The 6,648-nt window shown below is 43.6% G+C and overlaps 1 protein-coding gene and 1 pseudogene across 1 annotated transcript in view; both read left to right on the top strand.

The window, feature by feature from the left end:
* The window catches only part of LOC105509170, a 5,304-nt pseudogene extending 1,758 nt beyond the window's left edge, over positions 1–3,546 (top strand).
* RERE (arginine-glutamic acid dipeptide (RE) repeats) overlaps positions 1–6,648 on the top strand; it is a 483,164-nt gene that overhangs the window by 31,805 nt on the left and 444,711 nt on the right. The gene's annotated exons all lie outside the window — the stretch shown is intronic.

Below are 6,648 nucleotides of genomic sequence, written 5' to 3' on the forward strand. Positions count from 1 at the left end.
GGGAAGGCTGTGTTTAGAGCAGGTTGTTTGTTTGTTTGTTTTTTTAAGATCGAGTCTTACTGTGTCGCCTAGGCTGGAGTGCAGTGGCGCAATCTTGGCTCACTTCAACCTCCGCCTCCCGGATTCAAGTGATTCTCCTGCCTCGGCCTCCTGAGTAGCTGAGACTACAAGTGCCTGCCACCATACCCAGCTAATTTTTGTATTTTTAGTAGAGACAGGGTTTCATCATGTTGGCCAGGCTGGTCTCGAATTCCTGAACTCAAGTGATCTGCCCACCTCAGCCTCCCAAAGTGCTGGGATTACAGGCGTGAGCCACCGCACCTGGCCTCTTGAGCTTAGTTTGGACACACTGAGGTTAACGCAGTATTAGATACTCAAGTGGAGATGCCAAGTAGACAGTTTTAAGATGGTGTGAGAGTCTGGAATTCATGTGAGAAACCTGGATTGGAGATACATAGTTGTGAGTGTGTGGCAAGTGTAAGTAAAGTAAAGCTGGGAAACCAGAGGAGATTACCAGTGGAGTACAGGGGAGAGAAGAGAAAAGGTTCAAGGACAAAGTCCAGGGATGTTAAAAAGTCTGAGACAACAGTCAGCAACAAAAGCTGAGAAGAGATCAGCAAAAAAGGAGGAAAACCAAGAAATCATAGACTATATTATATGGCATCTTGGAAGCCAGATGAGAAAAATGTATTCAAGCAGGAGGGGCAGATGAAGTGTGTCAAAAATCTGCTAAAAATTAGCTTAGGACTGAGAACTTATCATTGGATTTAGCAATGTGGAGAGATGATCTTGGCAAGATTAGTTTCAGTGGAGGGTTTGGTTCAACATTCTTACTGGAGTGGGTTTAAGAGAGAATGAAAGCAGAATTTGAGAGAGTAAGTATAGCACCTTTTTGAGGATATTTGCTGTAAAGGAGAATAGAGAAATAGGGTTGGAGCTAGTGGAAATTCAGTGAAGACATTTATAGAAGTAACACGCTGCCTCAAAGTCAGGTATAATTTCAGGGGATTAATGGGTACCCCAAATCCCTCTGTCAACCTGCAATTTAAAAACTGCTTGTCAGTAAAACCATGAGGCAGTAACTTCACTTCCTTCCTTGCGATTTCTCTTTTGTATTAAGATGTTTCATGATTTGGTAATTAGATCAGTACATGGAATGACAATTCCTATGTGTCTTCAGTTTTCTTTCTAAGGAATAGGCCTTAGTGGAAATTGGCCTTACATTTTTGGAAATCTATTTTATGCTAAGTATTTACCCAGGCATTCTAGATGAATTTAATCTTTATCACAATCCTATGTAACAGGTATTACCCTCATTTTATTATTGTGGGAAAATGGAGGCATGGAGAGATTCAATAACTTTCCCAGAGTAACTCAGCTAGGAAGTGGCAGAGCAGTTTTATTTGGTTTGTTATTATGTGTTTGTTTTAAGACAGGGTCTTGCCCTGTGGCCCAGGCTGGAGAGCAGTGGGACAGTCATAGCTCATTGCAGCCTTGACTTCCCAGGCTTAAGCAGCCCTCCCACCTCAGCCTCTGGGAACACAGGCCTGTGCCACCACACCCAGCTAATTAAAATAATTTTTTTTTTTTTTTTTTTTGAGATGGAGTCTTGCTCTGTTGACGGGCTCTGGAGTACAGCGGCACGATCTTGGCTCACTGCAACCTCCGCCTCCCAGATTCAAGCCATTCTCCTGCCTCAGCCTTCCGAGTAGCTGGGATTACAGGCACCCACCACCATGCCTGGCTAATTTTTGTATTTTTAGTAGAGACGAGGTTTCACCATGTTGGCCAGGATGGTCTGGAACTCCTGACTTCAGGTGATCCACCCGCCTCGGCCTCCCAGAGTGCTGGGATTATAGGCGTGAGCCACTGTGCCTGGCCAAAGCACATTTTTTTTTTCTTTTTTTAAAGGTGTGTATGTTTGTTTATATATTGTGTTTAACTTCAAAATGAGTGGCCTGTAAAATAGCATTTGTTCTGCCCAGATTTCATTTTACAGGGAAATAAATGCTTCAGTTCTGACTCAGATTAAACAAATTATAAAATGAGGCAACCGTGATACTCAGAGAGACACAGGGTGTGCGGATGGTACCATTTTAAGTAGGTTATTCAGGGATGGCTTCTCTGAAGAGGTGACATTTGAACAAGGCCTTGAACAGGCTAAGGAACCATGCAGAGGTATAGGAATAGAGCTTTCCAGGCAGAGATAACATCAAATGCAAAAGCTCCGAGGTGGAAGCCTGTTGGTTTGGTCAAGGAACAGTGGAAAAACTCTGGGAGAACAGTAGGAGGTGATACCAGGAAAGAGGGGCAGGAGCCAGGTCATAAAGTTCGCTGTGGACCATGCTAAGACTCTGGCTTTCATTCCAAGTATAGTGCCACTGGAAGGTATTCATCAGGGTATGTGTGACAGAATCTGATCTCTGTCTTACAAAGATCACTTTGGCTGCTGTGTGAAAGTTAGACTGTGCTCTTTACCAGCTGGAACCCTGGAGGGTGTTGAAGAGAAGAAGGTTCCCGCTGTGCCAGAAACCCTTAAGAAAAAGCAAAGGAATTTCACAGAACTGAAGATCAAGCGCCTAAGAAAGAAGTTCGCCCAAAACATGCTTTGAAAGGCAGGGAGGAAGCTTATCTATGAAAAAGCAAAGCACTATCATAAGGAATACAGGCAGATGTACAGAACTGAAATTCGAATGGCAAGGATGGCAAGGAAAGCTGGCAACTTCTATGTACCTACAGAACCCAAATTGGCTGTTGTCATCAGGATCAGAGGTATCAGTGGTGTGAGCCCAGAGGTCCGAAAGGTGTTGCAGCTTCTTTGCCTTTGTCAGATCTTCATTGGAATATTTGTGAAGCTCAACAAGGCATCAGTTAACATGCTGAGGATTGTAGAGCCATATATTACATGGGGGAACCCAAATCTGAAGTCAGTAAATGAAATAATCTGCAAGCGTGGTTATGGCAAAATCAATAAGCAAATTGCTTTGACAGATAATGCTGTGATTGCCCTATCTCTTGGTAAATATGACATCATCTGCATGGAGGATCTGATTCATGAGATCTATACTGTTGGAAAACACTTTAAAAAAGCAAATAACGGGCCGGGCGCAGTGGCTCAAACCTGTAATCCCAGCACTTTGGGAGGCCAAGACGGGCGGATCACGAGATCAGGAGATCGAGACCATCCTGGCTAACCCGGTGAAGCCCCGTCTCTACTAAAAAATACAAAAAACTAGCCGGGCAAGATGGCGGGCGCCTGTAGTCCCAGCTACTCGGGAGGCGGAGGCGGAGGCAGGAGAATGGCGTAAACCCGGGAGGCGGAGCTTGCAGCGAGCTGAGATCCGGCCACTGCACTCCAGCCTGGGTGACAGAGGGAGATTCCATCTCAAAAAAAAAATAAATAAATAAAAGCAAATAACTTTCTGTGGCCCTTCAAATTATTTTCTCCACAAGATAGAATGAAGATAAACCACTCATTTTGTAGAAGGTGGAGATGCTGGCAACAGGGAGGGCCAGATCAACAGGCTTCTTAGGAGAATGAACTGAGGTGTCTACCAAGATTGCTTTTCTAGTCTGATCAGTTTAAATAAACAGTAACTGCTCTCAAGTTGAAAACAAAGAAAGTCAGACTGCTGCCAGTCAGTGGAAGCAGGCAGACTGATGAGGAGTGTGGCCAGACTCTGCAAGGGATATGCTGTGGGCCTGAGTTAGTGTGGTAGTGGTAGAGGTGATGAAGAGTGGTTGGGTTTGGGATTTGATAAAATGATGTGTTCTGAGATGTGAAAGTCTTACCAGTATTTAAAAAAACAGCTTAAGACAGGCTGAGCGCGGTGGCTCACGCCTGTGATCCCAGCAGTTTGGGAGGTCGAAGTGGGCAGATCATTTGAGGTCAGGAATTTGAGACCAGCCTGGCCAACATGGTGAAACCCCGTCTCTACTAAAAATACAAAAATTAGCTGGGTGTGGTGGCAGGCACCTGTAGTCTCAGCTACTCAGGAGGCTGAGGTAGGAGAATCGCTTGAACTGGGGAGGCGGAGGTTGCAGTGAGCCAAGATTGCCATCGCACTCCGGCCTGGGGGACAAGAGCGAGACTTCGTCTCAAAAAAATGCAGCTCAAGGCAAACTATGAGTTAATTAAAGTTTAAAATGCCTTTCTCTTCAAAGTATTTCATAGATTCTGTATCCTTGAAATTCTTCTGTTAGAGAATGGAACCAGAAAAGGTAAGGACTAGGACTTGGTTGCATTGTGAATCCGCTTGCTGATGAAACAAGAAAGATTGCATGACAGCAGATGTGCATGTTTTCCTCTGTAATGGTCATTGATTTAATATAAAAGATACGTCTGAAGAATGTATGCTTGAATAAGTAATATGTTGAATTCTGGTGTTTGGTGTGATTGTGTTAGCCTAGACCTGTTTAGTAGTAACTGTGAAATATGTTGCAGGAATAATAAGGAATGTAGTGAGTGCCTTTCTGCTGTTATCAGAATCCATTAACAGGTTTTCCTATGCTTGACTGCCTTTCATTGTTACGCTTTATGGTTCATGCTGAAGGCGTGTGTAAATGACATCTCTTCTATGGTTTCTCAAGGTCTTAAAAACAGTGTTGTATTTTGAGTAAACATCTGTTCATTCCATAGTAAGGATAGATGCTAGACAGGTTATGACTTACTTTGGTTCTGCTCCCCTACTTTGGATAGGATTTTACCTAGGTGGAGCATTGGATCATGTTCTTGAGCTGTATGGAACTTTGATTGACTCATATGAATGCTTCACACTGATGGCCACCCTTTGTTGCTTAAGTTGGTAGAGACATAAGCTCATCCTGAGTACACCTTTTAGTGTACAAGGTTCTGTGAAAAGTGGGTGAGGGTACTTCTCAAGCCATTAAATTGTAGTGGACTGTCTTTTTTTTCTTTAGCAAAATTAGGTTTTGGGAGTATGAAATTTAAACTTGTATCTGCCATTTGTAAGATACGAAGTCATAGTATGAGTATTTTTGGGGTTTTGTTTGCTTTTTTTAGAGTTGGGGTCTTTTAGGATAGAATTCCCTTTTCCTTAACCACTTAAAGCTTGAGAACAAAGATTTGGAAACCTTTTTTGGGTAGCAGATCACTTTATTAATCTGATAAAAACTGTGGATTCTGTTTCCAGAAAAAGACATATACATATACATGTTTGTTCAACAGATTTAATCAGCACGTATTTATTGAATAGCTACCATCTGCCAGGCATAGTTTATAGATATTTAGGATACCAGTGAACAAAAGAGAAAAAAAAAAAACCCAAACAAACCTAAAAACCCTGCCTCTGTGGAGCTTATATTCTAGTGGAATCCAGTGGGTAATAAACAAGAATGTTATGTAGTATATTAGAATATGATAAATGCTGTGGAAAAAAAATAGATACTGTAAGGGAGTTGGAAAGAAATGTGAAGATGGTGGTTGTTGCAATTTAAATAGGGGAGTCAGGATAGGCCTCATAGAGAGGATGATGTTTGAGCAAAAGGCTAAAATGTATGGGAGTTAGCCCTGTGGAGTTCTGCAGCCTGAGCTTCCCAGACAGAGGAGAATAGTCAGTGGAAGGGTCCTAAAGTGGACACAAGGAAGACAGCGTGGTGGGAGCAGAATGAGCAGGGGCTAGAGTGGTGTGTCAGTTTCCTGGGGCTGCCATTACAAGCACATGCTTGATGGCTTAACACAACAGACATTTATTGTGCCACAGTTGTGGAGGTCAGAAGTCTGAAATCAAGATGTCGGTTGGCAGGGTTAGTTCCTTCTGGGGTCTCTTAGGGACAGCCCATCCTGTACTTCCTCCTTGCTTCTGGTGGCTCCTGGCAATCTTCGGTGGCAGTCCCCAGGAACCGGGGGTTAGGACTTGGACGGATCTTTCTGAGGACCTCCCATTCAGAGTTTACGTTGTCTGTTTTGACTTCTGTGGTAGGTGTGCACCAGTAAGGGGTGGGGGCACGTAAAGGTGTTCCTTGGGGCCCTTTTAAGGACTTTGGCTGAAATTGAAATGGGGAAGGCACTGGATGGTTTTGAGCAAAGAAGTGACATGGTATGATTTGCATTTTCTCTTCTTCCTTTTTTAAAAAAATTTGATTTCTGCTTTGTAGAGACAGCTCTCTCTGGGTTGCCCATGCTTTTCTCAAACTCCTAAGTTCAAACAGTCCTCCCACTTGGGCCTCCCATAGTGCATTATTTGCATGGTAAAAGGACAGAAGACTCCTTTGTGGACAGTAGATTGGGACAACAGGCTAGAAATAACGAGATAGGTGGGAGGCTATGATGCTAATTATTCATGTGAGAAATGATGGTGCTTACATCCATTTGCTAGTAGACTTGTGAAAAGTGTATGACTTCTGGATGTATTTTGAAGATCGAGCGACAGTATTTTCTGATGAGTTTTTAAATTTTTTTAGTCAGGATCTCACTCTGTTGCCCAGGCTGGAGTGCAGTGGTGTGATCACGGCTCACTGCAGCCTTGACCTCCCTGGCTCAGGTGATCCTTCTACCTAAGCCTCCCAAGTAGATGGGACTATAGGCGTGTGCCACCATGCTCAGCTAATTTTAAAAATTTTTTGGCCGGGCGCGGTGGCTCAAGCCTGTAATCCCAGCACTTTGGGAGGCCGAGACGGGCGGATCAC

The sequence above is a fragment of the Colobus angolensis genome, unplaced genomic scaffold, assembly GCF_000951035.1.
Source record: "Colobus angolensis palliatus isolate OR3802 unplaced genomic scaffold, Cang.pa_1.0 Scaffold170, whole genome shotgun sequence".
Taxonomy (NCBI): domain Eukaryota; kingdom Metazoa; phylum Chordata; class Mammalia; order Primates; family Cercopithecidae; genus Colobus; species Colobus angolensis.